Below are 18,992 nucleotides of genomic sequence, written 5' to 3'. Positions count from 1 at the left end.
CTAAAGTCAACACACACAACACCTGGAGGAACATAGCTATAACCGTCAGTGGGTCACAACAAGACTGAAAACTTGACAGCAAAAGTAGGAAAGAATAATATCAGCACTGCTCAGAATCTTTCTTTGAAGATAAAGCTAAGATTTTGCAGACACATTTCAAAATGACCAATTTTTAAAAACAAATGTTTACTTTTCTCAGGAAATGCTTTCAAATAACACATGGTAGGTGAGTTGTTGGTAGTTCTAATAATATCCTTGTGTAGCACAGTAAGACCTACCAACTATCATGCCCATGGACCCTAGCTTTTACAATTGTTTGAAAGAAAAGGTTATTAATCTCCAAGAAAAAAAATGAATTACAAGTGCGGATACAAAGATAGCATGAAAACATTTAAATCGTGAATTCTAGTCTCTTGTTGGAGCCCTGGTAGCACAATGGTTAACAGCTCAGCTGGTGAATTTGAACAGTCGCTCCTTGGAAACCCTACAGGGCAGTGCTACTCTGTCCTATACGGTTCCCATGAGTTGGAATCAACTTAATGGCAACTGGTTTGCTTTCATTTTGTTTTGTTTTAATCCTATCCTTAAATCAGAACCTTTTTGCCTTTTTTTCATAACTTTTATAAAAAGAGGAAAATGATTACAACTTAATTTTAAGAAAGTCCCATCTGGGTGGGAACCATGGTCTCAGGGGACATCTAGTTCAATTAGCGTAACATACTTTATAAAGAAAACATTCTACATTCTACCTTGGTGAGTAGCATCTGGGGTCTTAGAAGTTTGTGTGTGGCCATCTAAGATACCCTACTGGTCCCACCCCATCTGGAGCAAGGGAAAATGAAGAAAACCAAAGATACAAGGGAAAGATTAGTCCAAAGGACTAACGGACCACAACTACCACAGCCACCACCAGACTGAGTCCAGCACAGCTGGACAATATCTGGTTTACCACCACTGACTGCTCTGACAGGGATCACAACAGAGGGTCCCAGACAGAGCTAGAGAAAAATGTAGAACAAAATCCTAACTCACAAAAACAGACTTACTGGTCTGACAGAGGCTAGAGAAACCCTGAGAGTATGGCCCCCCCAGACATCCTTTTAACTCAGTACTGAAGTCACTCCTGAGGTTCACCCTTCAGCCAAAGTTCAGATAAGCCCATAAAACAAAATGAGACTAAATGGGCACACCAGCCCAGGAGCAAGGATGAGAAGGCAGGAGGGGACAGGAAAGCTGGCAATGGAGAACCCAGGGTCAAGAAGGGGAGAGTGTCGACATGTCGTGGGGTTGGCAACTAATGTCACAAAACAATATGTGTATTAATTGTTTAGTGAGAAACTAATTTGCTCTGTAAACCTTCATCTAAAGTACAATAAACAGACAACAACACAAAGAACTATTACAAATTAACACAAAAACAAAAAGGGAAGTCCCACTTAGAGAAGATGCATGTATTAGCCAATTTGTTCCCCATTCCTTCACACAATTTGAATAGAAAGCCATAATTCAAACTCCAAAACAGCAATTATATTCAAGGTAATTACAGAAACGAATTAGTGACAAACATCATTTTCAATGAGAGGGTGCTACCTTTCTATTCCTTCTCCTGAGTGAGGCTTCTCAGTCACTTGTCCACCAACAAAATTCACACTATGCACCAGTTCTTTACACTGAACACAGAGTAGCTGTATCAAAGGATTCTCCTGACACCACTACAATTTACATTCTCCAGCCTGACTGTTGCTTCTCACTTCTAAATTCCTACAACAAGCAACAAGGAGTCAAAAGAACAGATGTCTACTTTCCTTTCAGAACAGCGGTCTTTGCTTCGTGGGTGTTTATGGAGCTTCACTTTAGGCGAAGGCCTAAGAATCTGACAAAGAATTTTAATTTTCCTGAGTGTCTCAGGGTATAAACCAAGAGAAAGAGAAATGGAAATAAGATGGGATGAGATAAAGCTCTTGGATCTGTGCAGATATATAAACTGTGGGAATACCTACAGGATGGAAAAGCAAACAAAGAAAAAAATTAAAAGACGATTCAAAAGAATCTTGATGGTCCTATGCAGACAGACCACAATCATCATCAAGCCACTGGTAACCACTATTATTGTGCCTTGTGAAAGGTGAAAATATCTTTTAAAATTCATTATCTTAACCATACACAAAATTAACGTGAGAGTGGTATTCCAATAGTATATTTTAGAGTATGCAAAGAAGTAACATCTTCCAGAGTAGCATATTTTCGGGAAAAATTAATGTGGGTGTTCCTTCTGACAGTCTGGAATCTTTCATTACACTGCTACTGGTGTAAACCAAAAAAGGGGATAAAGAAAAAATAATAATAAAAGGTAATTTCCAAGTGAGTACAAGGTTGAGGGAAAAGGATTTGAGACAGCTCTATTTTCTGTCAGAATAACCTAGAAGCAGAATGCGTCATTCTCTGTGGTTCTCAAAGAATCACGGCAGTCGAGTATTTCTAACCCCCCTAACCCCCGATGTTTGCTACATGGATTGCAGAGATGCACATCTGGTTGTTGGCAAAGTTTCAGGTTGTCAATGTTCAACGAGTAAATGTATCTGAGTTTTGATTTGAGTATGTATATGTGTTAGCCTCCAAAAATGCTTTCTCACCACTAACGCAGAGTGGGCTCCTTTGTTATTCTAACCCCTGATTCATACAGAAATCCTCGGCATCCATAGTGTCTGCATCTTATTTAGGTTTGCGTGGGAAATAAACATTTAACCCAAATGATTATTACAGAAAGTTAGCCCAGACAATTCTTTCCCCCAAATATAGACCCTGTCACCAAGAAATTAAAATCTAGAAGCCAGAACCATAATAATATGTAACACATGTTGTCAGTGAAATAGGAGGGTCCGTACCAATTGTACCACATCCTTACAGGCCTGTGGTACGTGATAGCCAGAAAACTCTCCTGATATTTCCATGTATGGCCAACTCAAGGGTGTCAAATTAAAAGATGCTATATTTTCTGGGTTTGCTTGGTGCTGATGAGCAGTGCTTAAATTGTGAACTATTACAGCTTGATAAACAGAAGCCAAATATCACATAAATCACTAATGTACAAGGCGCCCGGTATCTGTTTTTCACAGAAAAATTTCTAATGCTAGACTATTCTCAGAGATGATCAGTCCTCAACATTGCAAAAGAAGAACTATTACTATTTCTTTTCTCAACCATAATCAGCTAACACCACTAAAAAGTTTTTCATGAAAAAGCTACTGTATTATAATATAAATTCTTTGGAAAAACTGACCTCTACAAATTCAACTTCTCTGTCTTTTATATTAACTCAACAACCACAATTTGAAATTATGTATAAAACGTGTTGAGTTGATTTGAAAAAATAGGAGTTACCTTTGGTGAGAGGGAACGAATTGCTTAAAAAGAAAGGCAGATGGACTTTTCACGTTCTTTTATTATTTAATTGGATAGATATTTTTACTAATCCCATTTCCCTCAAGAGAAGAATCCAAAAGGAGGACAGATGTAGTAAATGTACAATGGGAATGGTTTGGGAATAGAATGCTTTCCTTCTTTACTATTCCAATGAGCCAAGTTTCCATTACCAACTTCAGAGAAGTAAAAAGCCATAAGGAATTTATTCCATAATTTAGTTTTTCCCTATTCAAAAGTCATTTTACTGCTTGGTGAGCACTATTGGGTTCAACAGTCATTAACAGTTATGCGAATTCATAGAACGTATAAGAGATTTGGAGTACCTGCGTGATGCAAACTGTAACATGCTGAGATACTATTCAAAAGGCTGGAGGTTCGAGTCCACCCAGAGGAGCCTTGGAAGAAAGACTTGGCAACTTACATCCAAAAAATCAGACATTGAAAACCCTATAAAGCACAGTTCTACTCTGACACACATGGGTGGCCATGAGTGAGAAGTGACTCGATGGCAACTGGTTTTTTAAATGTGATTTAACAGCTCTGTCGTGTATTGAATTGTGTCCCCCAAAAGTGTGTGCATCAATTTGGCTGGGCCATGATTTCCAGTATTGTGTGATTGTCCACCATTTTTTAAATCTGATGTGATTTTCCTATGTGTTGTAAATCCTGTCTCTATGATATTAATGAGGGGGGATGGGCAGCAGTTGTGTTGGTGAGGCGGGACTCAAACCATGTGATTGGATTGTACCCTGAGCCAGTTTCTTTTGGTATAGAAAAGAGAAGGGAGCAGAGAGACATGAGGATCTCAGCCACCAAGAAAGCAGTGCCAAGGGCAGAATGCGTCCTTTGTACCCGGGGTTCCTGCACAGAGAAGCTCCTAGTCCAGGGGAAGGTTGATGAGAAGGACCTTCCCCCAAAGCCAACAGAGAGAGAAAGCCTTCCCCTGGGGCTGATGCCTGAATTTGGACTTCTAGCCTACTTTACTGTGAGGAAATAAATTTCTCTTTGTTAAAGCCATCTATTTGTATTTCTGTCATAGCAGCACTAGGTAACTAAGACAAGCTCTTAACAAAAAAAAAAAAAAAAAAAACCCTTGCCATCAAGTAAATTTTGACTCATAATGACCCTATAAGACAGGGCAGAGCAGCCCCATAAGGTTTCCAAGGCTGTAATCTTTATGGAAGCTGACTACCACATCTTTCTCCCACAGAGCAGCTGGTAGGTTCGAACTGCTGACCTTTAGTTGAAAGTTTGTTGGCATTTTACATTATTTAAAGCCATCAATTTAATTGATTGTTATCACTTTTCTCTTAGAATGTGAACACATAGGAGTAAAAATAATAATTTGTATTTTCCAGTTGCTTAGATTTCAGATAGATATTGTAAAAGATTCTTAGCATTTATGAGTGGTAAACGTATATGATTAGAAGAGTTTGGTGAATAATCGTTCAGCACAATTTAATTGTTCTGGAACTACTAAAGTCAGCTCGACATTTTATAATAAAAGAAGCCCAAGAAATGGATAATCCAAAAACCATTCTTATTTACCCTGAAACCTATTTTTATAAATAGATTTGAATAAATGCATCTGCTGTTACAAAGTTTATTTGAAACCAAATGATATTAAGCCATAAAGACATGACTCAGGAGGTCTTTCTACTTCTCATCTCTGCTCAGCATCTCCTTATAAGCCTCTGCTTGCTGGAAAAAGACTACACTCTCTACACCACTTTTCTCTGGAGCTGTGCTTCCTCCCTAGTAGTCAGGGGTCTGAGTTATAAAAGGACTTCTCTGTATGCAAAGAAAACTAAAACACTAACATAACATCAAGGCCTCCATTAAGCTAAGGATAAGCCAAAATCAAACCTATAGCCATGGAGTCAATTCCGACACATAGTGACCCCATAGTTCAGAGTAGAACTGCCCCATAGGGTTTCCAAGGAGCAGCTGGTGGATTCAAACTATCAGTTTGACTATCAGTTGTTTATTCTTATTTTTCCAGCTTTTTATTGTTAACTGATAGCTACAGTGAATATTTCACTTTATTTTTATGCCAACCATTTGACTTCACCAGATCCTCTAACAAAGGTTCATGGACTTGGGTCTCTGTTGTTTGATTAACCATATTCTTTTGCCCACATTCAACCAACAGTGGTAATTAAGGGAATATTAAGTTTACATTTTTGTACTATAAACCTAAAATGTAAATCCTTGGGTAGTATATTTTTTTTAACTATGCTTGAAAGTTTACAGTTCAAGTCAGTTTCTCATACAAAAACTTACACACACATCGTTATGTGACTCTAGTTGCTCTCCCTATAATGTGACAGCACAGTCCTCCTCTCCATCCTGTATTTCCAATGTCCATTCAACCAGCTCCTGTCCCCCTCTGCCTTCTCATCTCACCTCCGGGCAGGAGTGGCCACTTAGTCTCATGTTTCTACCTGAGCTAAGAAGCACACTCCCCACCAGTATCATTTTATGTCTTACAGTCCAGTCTAAGTTTTGTCTGAAGAGTTGACTTCAGGAATGGTTTTAGCTTTGGGCTAACAGAGAGTCCAGAGGCCATGTCCTCTGGGTCCCTCCAGTCTCAGTCAGACCATTAAGTCTTGTCTTTTTACTAGAATTTGAGTTCTGCATCCCACTTTTCTTCTGCTCCATCAGGGACTCTCTGTTGTATTCCGTTAGGGCAGCCACTGGTGGTGAATGCCATCTAGTTCTTCTGGTCTCAGGCTGATGGAGTCTCTAGTTTATGTGGCTCTTTCTGTCTCCTGGGCTCATATTTTCCTTGTGTCTTTGGAGCTCTTCATTCTCCTTTGCTCCAAGTGGGTTGGGACAAATTGATGCATCTTAGATGGCCACTTGCTAGCTTTTAGGACCCCTATGGGGTTGTTTTTTTTTTTTTTTTTATGGGGGTAGTTCTACTCTGTCCTGTAGGGTCGCTGTGAGTCGGAATTAACTCTACAGCAACGGGTTATAATAGTTAACGTGGTACCAACCTGGGATAAACAGAAAAGCAAGATTTAACACCCTATGAAGACAACAGATAATCAGCACTCCCAACTGCAAGTTAGGTCACAGTGTTTGCAAGATTCCACAAAGGAGTTTTACTTCACATGCTAGACCTGGAGAGAACCTGCTATTCCTCTGCCTGGAGTACTCCTACCCAGATGGTCATATCACTTGCTGTCTCATTCATTTCTGATTTCTGGTGCGATATCAGCTTCTCAAATAGCCCTTTTCTTGTCACCCTATCTAAAATAGGGTCACCATCACTCTTGATCCATGTACTTGCTTTACAGTATTTCTATCTCACATCATATTTTATATTTGTTTGTTTCTGTGTTTATCGTGGAGCACTAGTGGCACAGTGATTAAGAGCTTGGCTGCTAACCTAAAGGTTGGCAGTTTGAATCCACGAGCCGCTCCTTGGAAACCCTATGGGGCAGTTCTATTCTGTCCTATAAGGTCACTATGGGGCAGTTCCACTTCATCCTATAAGGTTGCTATGGGGCAGTTCTGCTCCGCCCCATAGGGTTACTGAGTCAGAATTGACTGGACAGCCACAAGTTTGGTTTTTTTTTTTGGGGGGGGGCAGGAGGAGGGAAGTTTTGGTGCTTATTTTATCCCTCCCTTCTCCTCCAATAGAAACACAAGCTCCACGAGGACAGGGACTCTGCTGGGTTTACCGCTCTCTCTAGGGCCTGGAATAGCACCTGAATTTACAATCTAGTTGTTGGGTACTGTGGAGTCAATCCCAACTCGTGGTGACCCCATGTAACAGAGTAGAGCTGCCCCATAGGGTCTACCTGGCTGTAATCGTTTCAGAAGCAGGTGACCAAGTCTTTCTCCCCAGAAGTGGCCAGGTGGGTTTGGGCTGCTGACCTCTCAGTTAGCAGCCAAATGCTTAGCTGTCGCACCACCAGGGGAAACATAAAATCTGTTCTTAAAAAAAGCTGAAAAACAAGTAAAGGCAGATGACACAGTATTAGCATGGCATGGACACTACACAAAATTGCTTAAGAATTTTTTTAATTGGGAAAATTATCTTAGGTTGAGCAGAGTAAGGGACTGCTTCAATGAAGAGGCCTTGACTGGGGTAAAGGATTTAGATTAGAGAAGTATGATCTTTGCCAAATCATTTCACCATCCTATGTTCAGAATTTTAATCCTAATATGTTGTGATTTTATTATAAGAATAAAATTACCTGATATGTGCAAAGGAGCCACGAAAAATAAAAAGTGCCATACGATTATAAGGTATTACTTCAAAATGAAAAGTGGAAGACGTGAATGTTTTCACTGTATATCTGAAAAACAACTCTTCTCCATTTCATTGTCTTCCATTGCAGTGGCCACCTCCTTGCTAATGAATACGTGGTTCCATCCTGTACTCACAGCTCATCGTCCCTGACAATATGGCATGACTGACACACAATATCACCTCTAAATGGAGAGGTCCTTCACAGGAGTAAATTATAACGAATTGTCAATGAACAAAGTGGGTAATATGACACCTAATTTTCTTAATTCTAAATAAACATTAACTGAATCTGGTATGTTGATAGCACATTTACAGATCTCCTATTTCCAAAAACTTAGAAATAGAACAAAACAAAAGCCTACTGAAAACATGTAGCTTAATATAGTGATATTGTTATCCATTTTTTTGACTATTAAGTAGACTACTTAGGAGAAAATTACTTCCTATCCCACACCTAAAGATGTGTTATTCAAAGAATGAATTAAAAAAGCAATTCATAAAAAATTGTGGTTGAGTTCTGTATCTTATTTTGGATTTCATCACTGTCAAATACTGAAGTTATTTCAGTATCTCAAGCCTTAAGTTTTTAATTTGCAAAATTAATCTTTAATGCTTAGCAGTTGGTAACACAAGCACGAAATGAATTTACATACTGTTTTTTTAGAATGGCAATATGATTTACATACCATGAAATGCACAGATCTTAAATGAAAAGTTTGAACAGTCTTGATAAAGGCATACACTCATACAAATCACATTTCATCTCGATATAAAACATACGAAGAAATGACACGTGGAAATGATGTTAGATTCCTATACGGCTCCAGAGAACAACAGTAGGGCTGCTTGTCGGAAGTTAAAGGGAGAACCCCAATGATTAGAGTAGGAAAGCCATAAATTCTTGGTCTCTGCAGGTGTTCAAGGAGAATCTAGATAACCGTTTGTAATGAGTAGTATATGAAGATTTAAAGTTAATATATGAGGTAGATGCTTTCTAGGGTCACTTTCTATGCTAATGTCCTATAAATCTATGTTTGGGTTCTAATAATACACCTTAGAGGGAATTTGATGGACTCTCTTGAACAGAAACTAAGAGAATTGGGGGCCCTATCCCACTGTATTAACACCCTGAGGCATCAGATTCTGAGGGTTAAACATGTTTATAATTAGAGGAAATAACTGTAGGTCCTTTTTAATCATTGTTATTATTGTGAAGTCATCCCTAGGCATTGAGCCTGTTCTATAAACTCATTTAGACAACATTAGTAGCTCTTCCTGGGTGCCAAGTAATCATGTCTAGGCCTATTCATATCACTCCTAGATAACTCCAGAGGTTTCAGTCACCCTATAGCTTAAACATTAGGACTACATACTATGGCTTAAAAAATAAGAACAAACTACCTCACACCAAACTATAGAAGGTGCTTCACGTACTGTGTGACTGATATTTTTGGAAAACCAAACCCCCAAAAAACTGCAGACAGTGCCTTTGTTTCCGGCACATCCTACAGGGACACAAAGACAAACCTAGAATTAGAGTCTTCTGCCTCTGCTAAATCAAATTAATTGCAAAGTATAAAAAAAAATCATTTATTGTAACTTCATGTGAGTAACCCCTGACTTAAAGAAATATAAAGAATTTATAGAGTTACTTTGTGACTTAACTTTATTACATAGTTTATGTCTGTACCAGACCCATTAAGTCTTGCTGAAGTTTATCAACCTACAGAGTTACCAAGTGAATATTTGAACCATATTGCTCTGTTCAGATGGTGCATCAGGGATTCCTGAAAAGGCATAATATGAATTCTTAAGTTGCTAAAGTAAAATTACAGGAACAAAATAGGAAGCCTCGATACAGAAACGTGATTTAACATGAACCGGCATTTATATGTTATCTGCCATTCATTGGAAGTTTGGAAAGTCAAACTAAAAGTTTAGAAGTAATAAAAGAGAAAACAATCACTTATTTGAAATGTTACGGTCTAGAAATTACTTTTATCACTCAAATACACACATATTTATATAAAGCATGTCATTTACAAACATTCATGCAATGCATTTCACTCAATAATTATTCCTGAAAGCCCAGTATATATACAATAGTATATTAGACATGGTACTAGAGTTATAGAACCAGAAATATAATCTATTTTCCTAGTTTTTATTACTTTGGTTGGCCTCTCTCTGTCAATAAACCTGAATCATTATTATTGAATGCCTAAGCAGTAATTCCACTTGAAAGACCCAAACCAAACCTATGGTCACTGAGTCGATTTCACCTCATAGCAGCCCTATAGTGACCCAATAGGACAGAGTAGAACTGTCCCATAGGGTTTCCAAGGAGCAGCCGGTGGGTTCGAACTGCCAACGTTTTTGGATAGCCGCAGAGCTCTTAACCACTGCACCACCAGGGCTCCATTATATATTTGGAATATTAGGGTCTCTAAATATTTTTGTCCTTCAAGTATATGCACATTTTATAAGGCATGTTACATATATTCAACCTGATGATGATGAGTTACAAAACTATGTACAAGGTTCAGAAGTAGCTCATGGAAAGGTATCTAAGGGGATAAAATTGTTTAGGATTACCTAGGGAACAGCAATAGATAGAGCTAGAGCCACTTAATTCCAATTATGGAGACCTCTGGCAGGAGCCCTGGTGGTACACTGGTTAAAAGCTTGGCTGCTAACCAAAAGGTCTGCAGTTCAAAGCCACCAGCAGCTCCACAGGAGAAAGATGTGGCAATCTGCTTCCATAAAGATTTACAACCTTGCAAACTCTATGGGCGGTTCTACTTTGTCCCACCAAAACCAACCAAACCAAACCCACTGCCATCGAGTCAATTCCAACTCATAGCAACCCTACAGGACAGAGTAGAACTGCCCCATAGGGTTTCCAAGGAGCACCTGGTACAGAGTCGCTATAAGTCAGAATTGACTTGACAACAGTGGGTTTTGGTTTTGATGAAGACCCCCAGCTTATAGAGTTGTATTATTATCCTCTAGAGATGATCAGAGCTAGTGAAAGAAAGGATTTAGAAAGAGCCTTATGGCAGAATGCCAAGAAGGAGCCAAGAGTAGAGTCAGAGAGATCTGTCAAATCTGTTGTAGGGAGTGACACGAAACATCCAGCTTCAAGAGATACTTAGGTGGTAAAACCTTTAAGACTTGTGATTAAAACTTCGTTTCTGAGAAGCCAAAAAACCATCCACAATGAGGTGATTCTTTGCTTGAAAAAAATTTTTTTTTAATCTGGACTGACAAATTACATTTCAAGTTAAGTAAAACTCTTTAGAAAATGCCTAGTCTTTTGTACTGAACTTTCTTAAGAAACCTGGAAGAAGTATAAAACAGACTTCCTGCACATGAGAAAATCACCTATGTAAAAAGCAACATGAAAATAGTAAAAAAAAAAAAAAAAAAAGTGCAGCATTGTTTTGTTTTAAAGAAAGAAAAACAGAAAAAGGACAAGCAAAGAAACCTGAATTTAAAATATGGCTTAGCAAACTGCAAACTGTGTGATCTTAAGCAAATTATTGAACTTCTCTAAGAGCCTACTTCCTGGGCAAAATAGTGACCATAATACCTAAATTGCTAGACTGTGATAAGCATTAAATATAAAAATATGAAAAAGGCCTAGAAATGTAGTAGGTGTTCAATATAAACCTTGTCAAATTTAGCCTGGCATATAGTAGAAACTCAGTATAGAAAAGACATTATTATATTGTTATTTTCAACTGATTTGGTTTTTTTACTTCATTTTTTTTAAACGAACATAATCTAGAGTAGATTCACGTATTTGAGACTCTCTTGATATACAGGGAGAAGATTAATCCCAGAAAAAAAAATGTTCTCTTAAACATCATTGATAAAAAAAAGTTCAGAAAAAAAGCACCCAAACCCAGTGCCATCGAGGCGATTCCAACTCATAGGGACTCTGTCCTACAGGGTCGCTATGAGTCAGAATTGACGGCACTGGGTTTTTGGGTTTAGAGACACTACAGGACAGAGTTGAACGATCCCCACAGGGTTTCCAAGGCTGTAAATCTTTATAGAAGCAGATTGCCATATCCTTCTCCCACAAAGCAGCTGGTGGGTTCAAACCTCTGACCTTTGGGTTCACAGCAAAGTGCTTAACCACTGCATCACCGGGGCTCCTTAAGAGGAGGTTAAACCTGTTGTCATCGAGTGAATTCCAACTGATAGCGACCCTACAGGACAGAGCTGAACTGCCCCCTTGGGTTTCCAAGGAGCAGGTGGTGAATTTAAACTGCCAACCTTTCGGTTAGCAGCCGAGCTCTTAACCACTATGCCACCAGGGCTCCAAAAGAAGGTTACATAGGCATTTTTCCTAAAACTTGTAAAAGCTGAAGAAGAAAAACAAATAGAAGTATAAAAGACAGTATTTATTAAGCCAGTAAGTGCTCAGAGGCACAATCAACATAACACAGAGCTGGTGGGAGAAGCAGACTCAGAAGATCAGAATGTCACAAGGAAGCTTTCTCAACATCTTGAGGAAGAGAATTCTGGAAAAGACTTGCTGCCCGGAACAAGTTCTTATGCCAGTGATTCTGGGACATTTGGAAGTAGGTAGCTTCTAGAAAGTTCTTTCATGTCTAGAACTCTGATATCCTTTCAAATGTTTTAATGTTGTTTTTACTGTTCTCCCTAATCTCTATTTTCTATGAGATATGAGTCTTGACCCACAGTTTTTCTGATCAGATTACTTTTCTAGAAGATAATGTGGTGGATGCTGTGATTGCCCTGCCCAGATTTCCTTTCAGGAATGAAGAGCTCCTGCTCCAGCTGTCAACCCCCATGGAGACTGACTAGGCTGAAGAGAACTGCCTCTCCAAGGTCACACAAACACATCTCTGATGCGGTAAAAAAAAAAAAAAAAAAAAAACACAGGTGAAACTGTGCACTACAGATTAGTAAGTAAACACAAGTAAGCCCATGTGTACCTTGCTTATTGGGTAATCCATCCCTGGGTACCTGCCTCTTCTTAGAATCTATAAGCCTCCCCTTGGTAGAAGAGTGTAATTTGGGTGGAGATAAGGTGTTGGAAGAAGGGAACAGCATATGGGAAGTAGGTATAAGATACAAGACATGTAGTAGACATAAGAGAGTTCTGTCTGAAGCTAAGAGACCTCACTGAAAGCAGAGAGATGAGGGAAGACAGGTACAATAAGGCGACTTAAAGGAAAAACTTGAATGATGAGAGAGGCCAAATTACAAAAAATTAATGAAGGCATATTTTCAAATGATGAACAGTAATTGTGGTATCTTCCCTTTGCAAGTAAATCTTGCTAACACTTCTGAGCACAGTGAACCCTACTGCAACTGTAAATCCTTAAAAAAAAAAAAAAAAATCCTTTACAGAGACCTAAAAAAAGCTCAGTGAGACAAAAACTTAAAGAAGAAAAAGGAACAGTGGGGAGAATCCTTAAAATAAAGCCGGCTGGTAAGTAGGTACTCGCTCTTCGGGTTTGGTCCTCATGCTAAACCTTGTTTCTGTCCTTTCTCGTCCCTCATCTCCAAATATATACCTCCTCAGAGGCTCACCTCGCACCCCAATTTTCTCACTCTTTTTCTTTCTTTCTTTCTAGGTACACAGATATTTTGAGTGAACTAAGGCTTCTGGGTTCAGGGCATTGCAGCTGGTGTTTCTACAAAGAGCAATCACAGCTATTAAGCAGAAGATATGCTCCATGGATATTTGCTATAAAGAGTGTTTTGTAACATGCATTAAAAAGAATGCCATCCAGGGATTAAATGAAAATTACATACTAATCTTTGAAAAATCACATTTTTGAACTGAAGGAGACTGTGAAGATTGTATTTAGACTAACCTCTTAATTTTATAAAGAAAGAAACTATTTTCTGGCAGATTTTCTGTCTGCAGATATTTTCTTCCTTTCCTACCCATATAACAATATTAAAAAATGTTTCTGCTCCACCCTCCATCTCAATTTCCCTTCTCCTTTTTAACAGCAACTATGCTGCCAGAAAAAGCATTTCAAGGTGGATCATGTGAAATCCCTACTAAGACCAAAAAAAAAAAATTAAATTTAAGAAGCAGCTGGTTATTTGCCACTAGATGGAGAGTAAGCATGCTCTTACTTTCTTCTCTAATAATATATACATTGTTGTTAGGTGCCATCGAGTTGGCTCCAACTCATAGCGATACTTATAACAGAACAAAACACTGCCCAGTCCTGTGCCATCCTCACAATCATTGTTAGGTTTGAGCCCATTGTTGCAGCCACTGTGTCAATCCATCTCGTTGATGGTCTTCCTCTTTTTCACTGACCCTCTACTTTACCAAGCGTGATGTCCTTCTCCAGAGACTTGTGCATCCTGATAAAATGTCCAAAATAAGTAAGACAAAGCCTTGCCATCCTCCCTTCTAAGGAGCATTCTGGCTATACTTCTTCCAAGACAGATTTGTTCCTTCTTCTGGAAGACCATGGTATATTCAATATTCTTCACCAACACCATAATTCAAAGGCATCAATTCTTCTTCAGTCTTCCTTTTTCATTGTCTAGCTTTTACATGCATGTGAGGTAATTGAAAATACCATGTTTTGGTTCAGAGGCACTTCAAAGTGCTTCTGACTCCCCTCCTTATTTCTTCCCTACACTGGGTTGGGTCCACAGGGCTATAAGTCATAAAATAAGCTCTAATCCTTTTAGGGCAGAAGGATAATATCAGGTTATGGTGGTTGCTTGTGCCTTTGTCTCTAGGACCACAGGCACTTGAACTCCAAACCTGAAACCTCAAAGGAAAGGAAATTCTAAAAGTAAATGGATTCTCCATTGATTTTTTTAATGATTTCCCATTTCTAGCATCATAACCACACATTCAACAAAAAAGCACATATGGTTACTGACTAGAAAGAGCCCCACATGTGCTCAAATCTGGAAACTCCCAAGAATTTAGAGTTGTGAAGAAGCAAGATGATGGAGGATGAAAAGAAACCATTCAGCTCCGTTTTTGGTCTCTACCTAGTCCCAGAATTACAGTTTTCTATAATACACTGCCTTTCCAAATCATGGTGAATTTAAGGGTGGGGGGGAAATTGTGAAAAGACCCAAAGTTTACTTAATGGTGAAGACTCTATTTCTCCACACTGGAGGTTTAAAATATGCACCCCAGTTCCACTCAAACAACAAACATGGATAATTGGGCAGATACTAACAGCATGGCTAAATAATGAATCAGACCTAAACCATTCACAGACTGTGTCAAGTTCTCCTCTCTAGCACACATGGGTTCAAATGCAGCCGATATTCTCATTATTCAGAGTTAAAGCAAGTCATGTGGCTCATTAGAAGAATGTGTAAGCAGGATTTACATTTGACCCCAGCTATTTCAATGACCCTAGTAGAACAAAACATAGCCGCCCATGATCTTAATCATTAGTAGTAGAAATCTTTGGATTGTAGAGCCTTTGGCAAGCAAACACACACACACGCCAAAAAAAATGCATAATGTTAAAAATGGGATGTTTGCAAATTATATTTAAAAATCCAGTGTATCAGCTGGTATGTACGTTTGATTTTAACTTCTGTATGTGACCAAAAAAAAGCACACTGTTTGATATAATCCTTCTATCTAAAAGATCAATTACACTGAATGGTGCCTGTGCATTTTAAATCACTGAGAGCAAATGATAGGTATTAGGCAAAGCAAATTGACTCAACAACATAGCCTGCTGGGAATGAATACATTTGTTTGAAAACAATATTTCTTTTCTTAAGTCAGCACATGGCCAATGAAAGGTATTGGATTGATAGTTCTGAGGATTAGAATCTTCTATTTCCCTACAGTGAAGGCCAGGGCTATGCCGGCTCCCTGTGTGTCCAGGCAAGTACGCCCGGGTAATTTTCTGAATGGACTACCTCTAGGGCACAAAAATGAAAAGCTGCTTCTGAACCTAGCAATTTCTGCTGAGCGTGCCAACTAAAAGTCACTGTGATGGTGAGCTGCCACAGACTGGAGTTAGACTCAAACCCCCAACCAGCTCTAGGGTGATGATAATTCTAGCGACACCGAGTGGGCTGCACCAGAACCAAGGACCCAGAAGAGGAAAACTTCTGTAATTGCCACTTTCCACGCCAGTCAGCCCCATCACCTCCAACACTAATCACCAACATTTAAACTGACAGGATTTGCCACAAAGACAAATGAATGCTGTGTATGCACGCCCTATTTAAGACTGGCGCCACTGAGGCTGGCACAAAACGCAACTCCAGAACTGAAAGTCTTTTCCTTCTAGTCACACCTCTTCTTTCGCTCCCCTGCACCTGACCTGCCGAACAAACTTGGGGGCGGGCTACCGAGGCACCCATCTCTCTGAATGCCCAATTCCAACTGTGCTGTGCTGGAGTAGAATTGTTGTTGCTGGTAAGTGCCATAGAGTCAATTTTCAACTCACAGCAATTCCATGTGACAGAGCAGAACTGCCCCCATAGAGTTTTCTAGGCTGTAATCTTTACAGAAGCAGATCACCAGGTCTTTTTCCGAGGGATTCTTTGCACAGAATTTACCAAGCATAGTATGAGAATAGAAAACTGTTATCACTCACTTGAAGGAACTAGTTTCTCTAACAACGTTTATAAAATTACTCTTTTTTTTTTTAACGTTTTGCTTTGCAAATAACTTCCAATTGGAAATAAAGCTTCACCTAAATACAAAAATATAATTCAAAACATTTGGATATAAAATGCCAAAACGATGATACACTGGGTATTGTGATGTGGCAACACTGCCACACCTCCTATGAGTTGTCCTTTAAAATAACAGTTCTTTTTTCCCCCAGGTACTTTCCATAATCTGGGATTTCCTCCCTGGCATCAACCCCTGTCTCACCCTGTACCACAAGAATTTTTCCCATGCCTGACAATTCTCTCTCCACATTTGGAGATTCCAGAAATGTGTTCTCTTGCTTCTTTTGTTAAGAATCTAGAGCCCAAAAGACCTTTTATTAGGAATTTATAGTCTGGTAGGACTCAGCTATTTAAAAAAAAACCAATGCCATCGAGTCAATTCCAACTCATAGCAACCATGTAGGAAGAGCAGAACTGCCCCACGGGGTTTCCAAGGAGCACCTGGTGGATTCAAACTGCCAACCTTTTGGTTAGCAGCCGTGGCTCTTAACCACTGTGCCACCAGGGCTCTCAGCTATAACAACATACTTGGTAAAGTTGTAAAAAATAATTCTTTAAGTTTGAAGTGTCAACTTGCACAAAATAAATTAATTCTCCTACTTAGCTAATTAAGTTTTTAACCTTATTGTTTCAAATTTATGGGAAGAGTTGCAAGAATAGTACAAAGAATTCCCATATACCTTTTTCCCAGATTTTGATTGAATTCACAAATTCTGCCGTATCTGTGCTTGCTCTCCTATAGGATGGAGTAGCACTAACCCACAGGGTTTCCTAGAGGTTATAATCCTGACGGGAGCAGAATGCCAGGTCTTTTAGCCAGAAATTTGGGTTAGCAGTGGAGCTCTTAACCACTGTACCACCAGGGCTCTGTATATCTACATCAATATCTCTGTCTATGTATATATATATCGTCACCGATCTCCTGAACAATTTCAAAGTTAGTTTCAGAATCATAACTTTTATCCCTGAATTCTTTATCATATATTTACTAAAAACCTGTACTTTCTCTTACATAACCACAGTACAATTATGAAATTTAGGAAATCTAACAGGTACAATATTACTACCTAATATACAACCCATACACGATTTTCACCAATTTTTCCAATAACACTTTCTTTAGGTAATTTTTTTCCTAATCCAGGACACATTCCAGAATCTTATATTGTATTTAGTTCTGCCTCTTTCTTCTTTAATCTGGAACACAGTTCCTCAGTTTTTCTTTATCTTTCATGACATTGACATTTTTGTAGTTGTTGTTGTTGCTTATTGCGATTTAAGCAAAAGTTTAAGGAGCAAATTAGTTTCTCGTTAAATAGTTAATACACAAATCGTTTTGTGACTTTGGTTGCCAACCCTGCGATGTGTACACAGGATCTCCCCTTCTGCACTCTGGATTCCCTGTTTCCATTCCTCCAGTTTTCCTGTCCCTTTTTGCCTTGTCTTTGCTTTTGGGCTGGTGTGCTCATTAGTCTCATTTACATGATTAAACATGAAGCACCTTCCTCACGTGTGTTATTGTTGGCCCTATACCTGAGGCCGTCCAATCAATTCCGACTCATAGCAACCTTATGGGACAGAGTACAACTGCCCCATAGGGTTTGCAAGGAGTGACTGGAGGATTTGATTGAACTGCCAATCTTTTGGTTAGCAGCCAAGCTCTTAACCACTGCAACACCAGGACTCTGTTGGCACTATAGAACAGCCTAATCTTTGGCTAAATAGTGAACCTCAGGAGGGGCTTCATTACTGAGTTAAAAGGGTGGCCGGCACATAAAGACTACATCAGCCTGAGACCAGAAGAACTAGATGGTGCCCGGCTACAACCGATGACTGCCCTGACAGGGAGCACAACAGAGAATCCCTGAAGGGGCAGGAGAGCAGTGGGATGCAGACCCCAAATTCTGGTAAAAAGACCATACTTAATGGTCTGACTGAGACCAGAGGGATCCCAGAGGTCATGGTCCCCAGACCTTCTATTAGCCCAAGACAGGAACCATTCTTGAAGTCAACTCTCCAGACAAGGATTGGACTGGACTACAAGACAGAAAATGATACCGGTGAGGAGTAGGCTTCTTGGATCAAGTAGACACATGAGACTATCTGGGCAGCTCCCCTCCGGACGGGAGATGTGAAGGCCAAGGGGGACAGAAGCTGGCTGAATGGACACAGAAACACAGTGTGGAGAGAAGGAATGTGCTGTCTCATTATGGGGAGAGCAACTAGGAGGATATAAAAAAAGAAAAGGTGTATATAAAGTTTTGTATGAGAGACTGACTTGATGTGTAAACTTTCATTAAAAAGAAAAAAAAGAAGGGTAGCCAGGGGCCATATTCTCCTTGTGTGTTTGGCTTTCTTCATTCTCCTTTGCTCAAGCCAGGATGGAACCAGTTAATGTATCTTAGATGGCCGCTTGAAGGCTTTTACGATCCCAGACGCTACTCACCACAGTTTGGATGCAGAACATTTTCTTTATAGACTATATTACGCCAATCGAGCTAGATGTGCCTTGAAAGCATGGTCCCCAGACCTCAGCCCAGTAGCTCAGTCCCTCAGGGAGTTCGGATGTTTGTGAAGCTTCTAAGACTTTGCCTTTGTCAAGCTGTGCTGACTTCCTCAATATTGT

General features: G+C 39.4%; 1 protein-coding gene across 7 annotated transcripts in view; it reads right to left on the bottom strand.

Annotated features, from left to right (window-relative positions):
* ITPR2 (inositol 1,4,5-trisphosphate receptor type 2) overlaps positions 1-18,992 on the bottom strand; it is a 537,466-nt gene that overhangs the window by 331,007 nt on the left and 187,467 nt on the right. The gene's annotated exons all lie outside the window — the stretch shown is intronic.

The sequence above is a fragment of the Loxodonta africana genome, chromosome 4 (genome assembly GCF_030014295.1).
Source record: "Loxodonta africana isolate mLoxAfr1 chromosome 4, mLoxAfr1.hap2, whole genome shotgun sequence".
Classification (NCBI taxonomy): Eukaryota; Metazoa; Chordata; class Mammalia; order Proboscidea; family Elephantidae; genus Loxodonta; species Loxodonta africana.
Note: the sequence above shows the minus strand (reverse complement) of the source record. Positions and strands in the feature narration are given on the sequence as shown.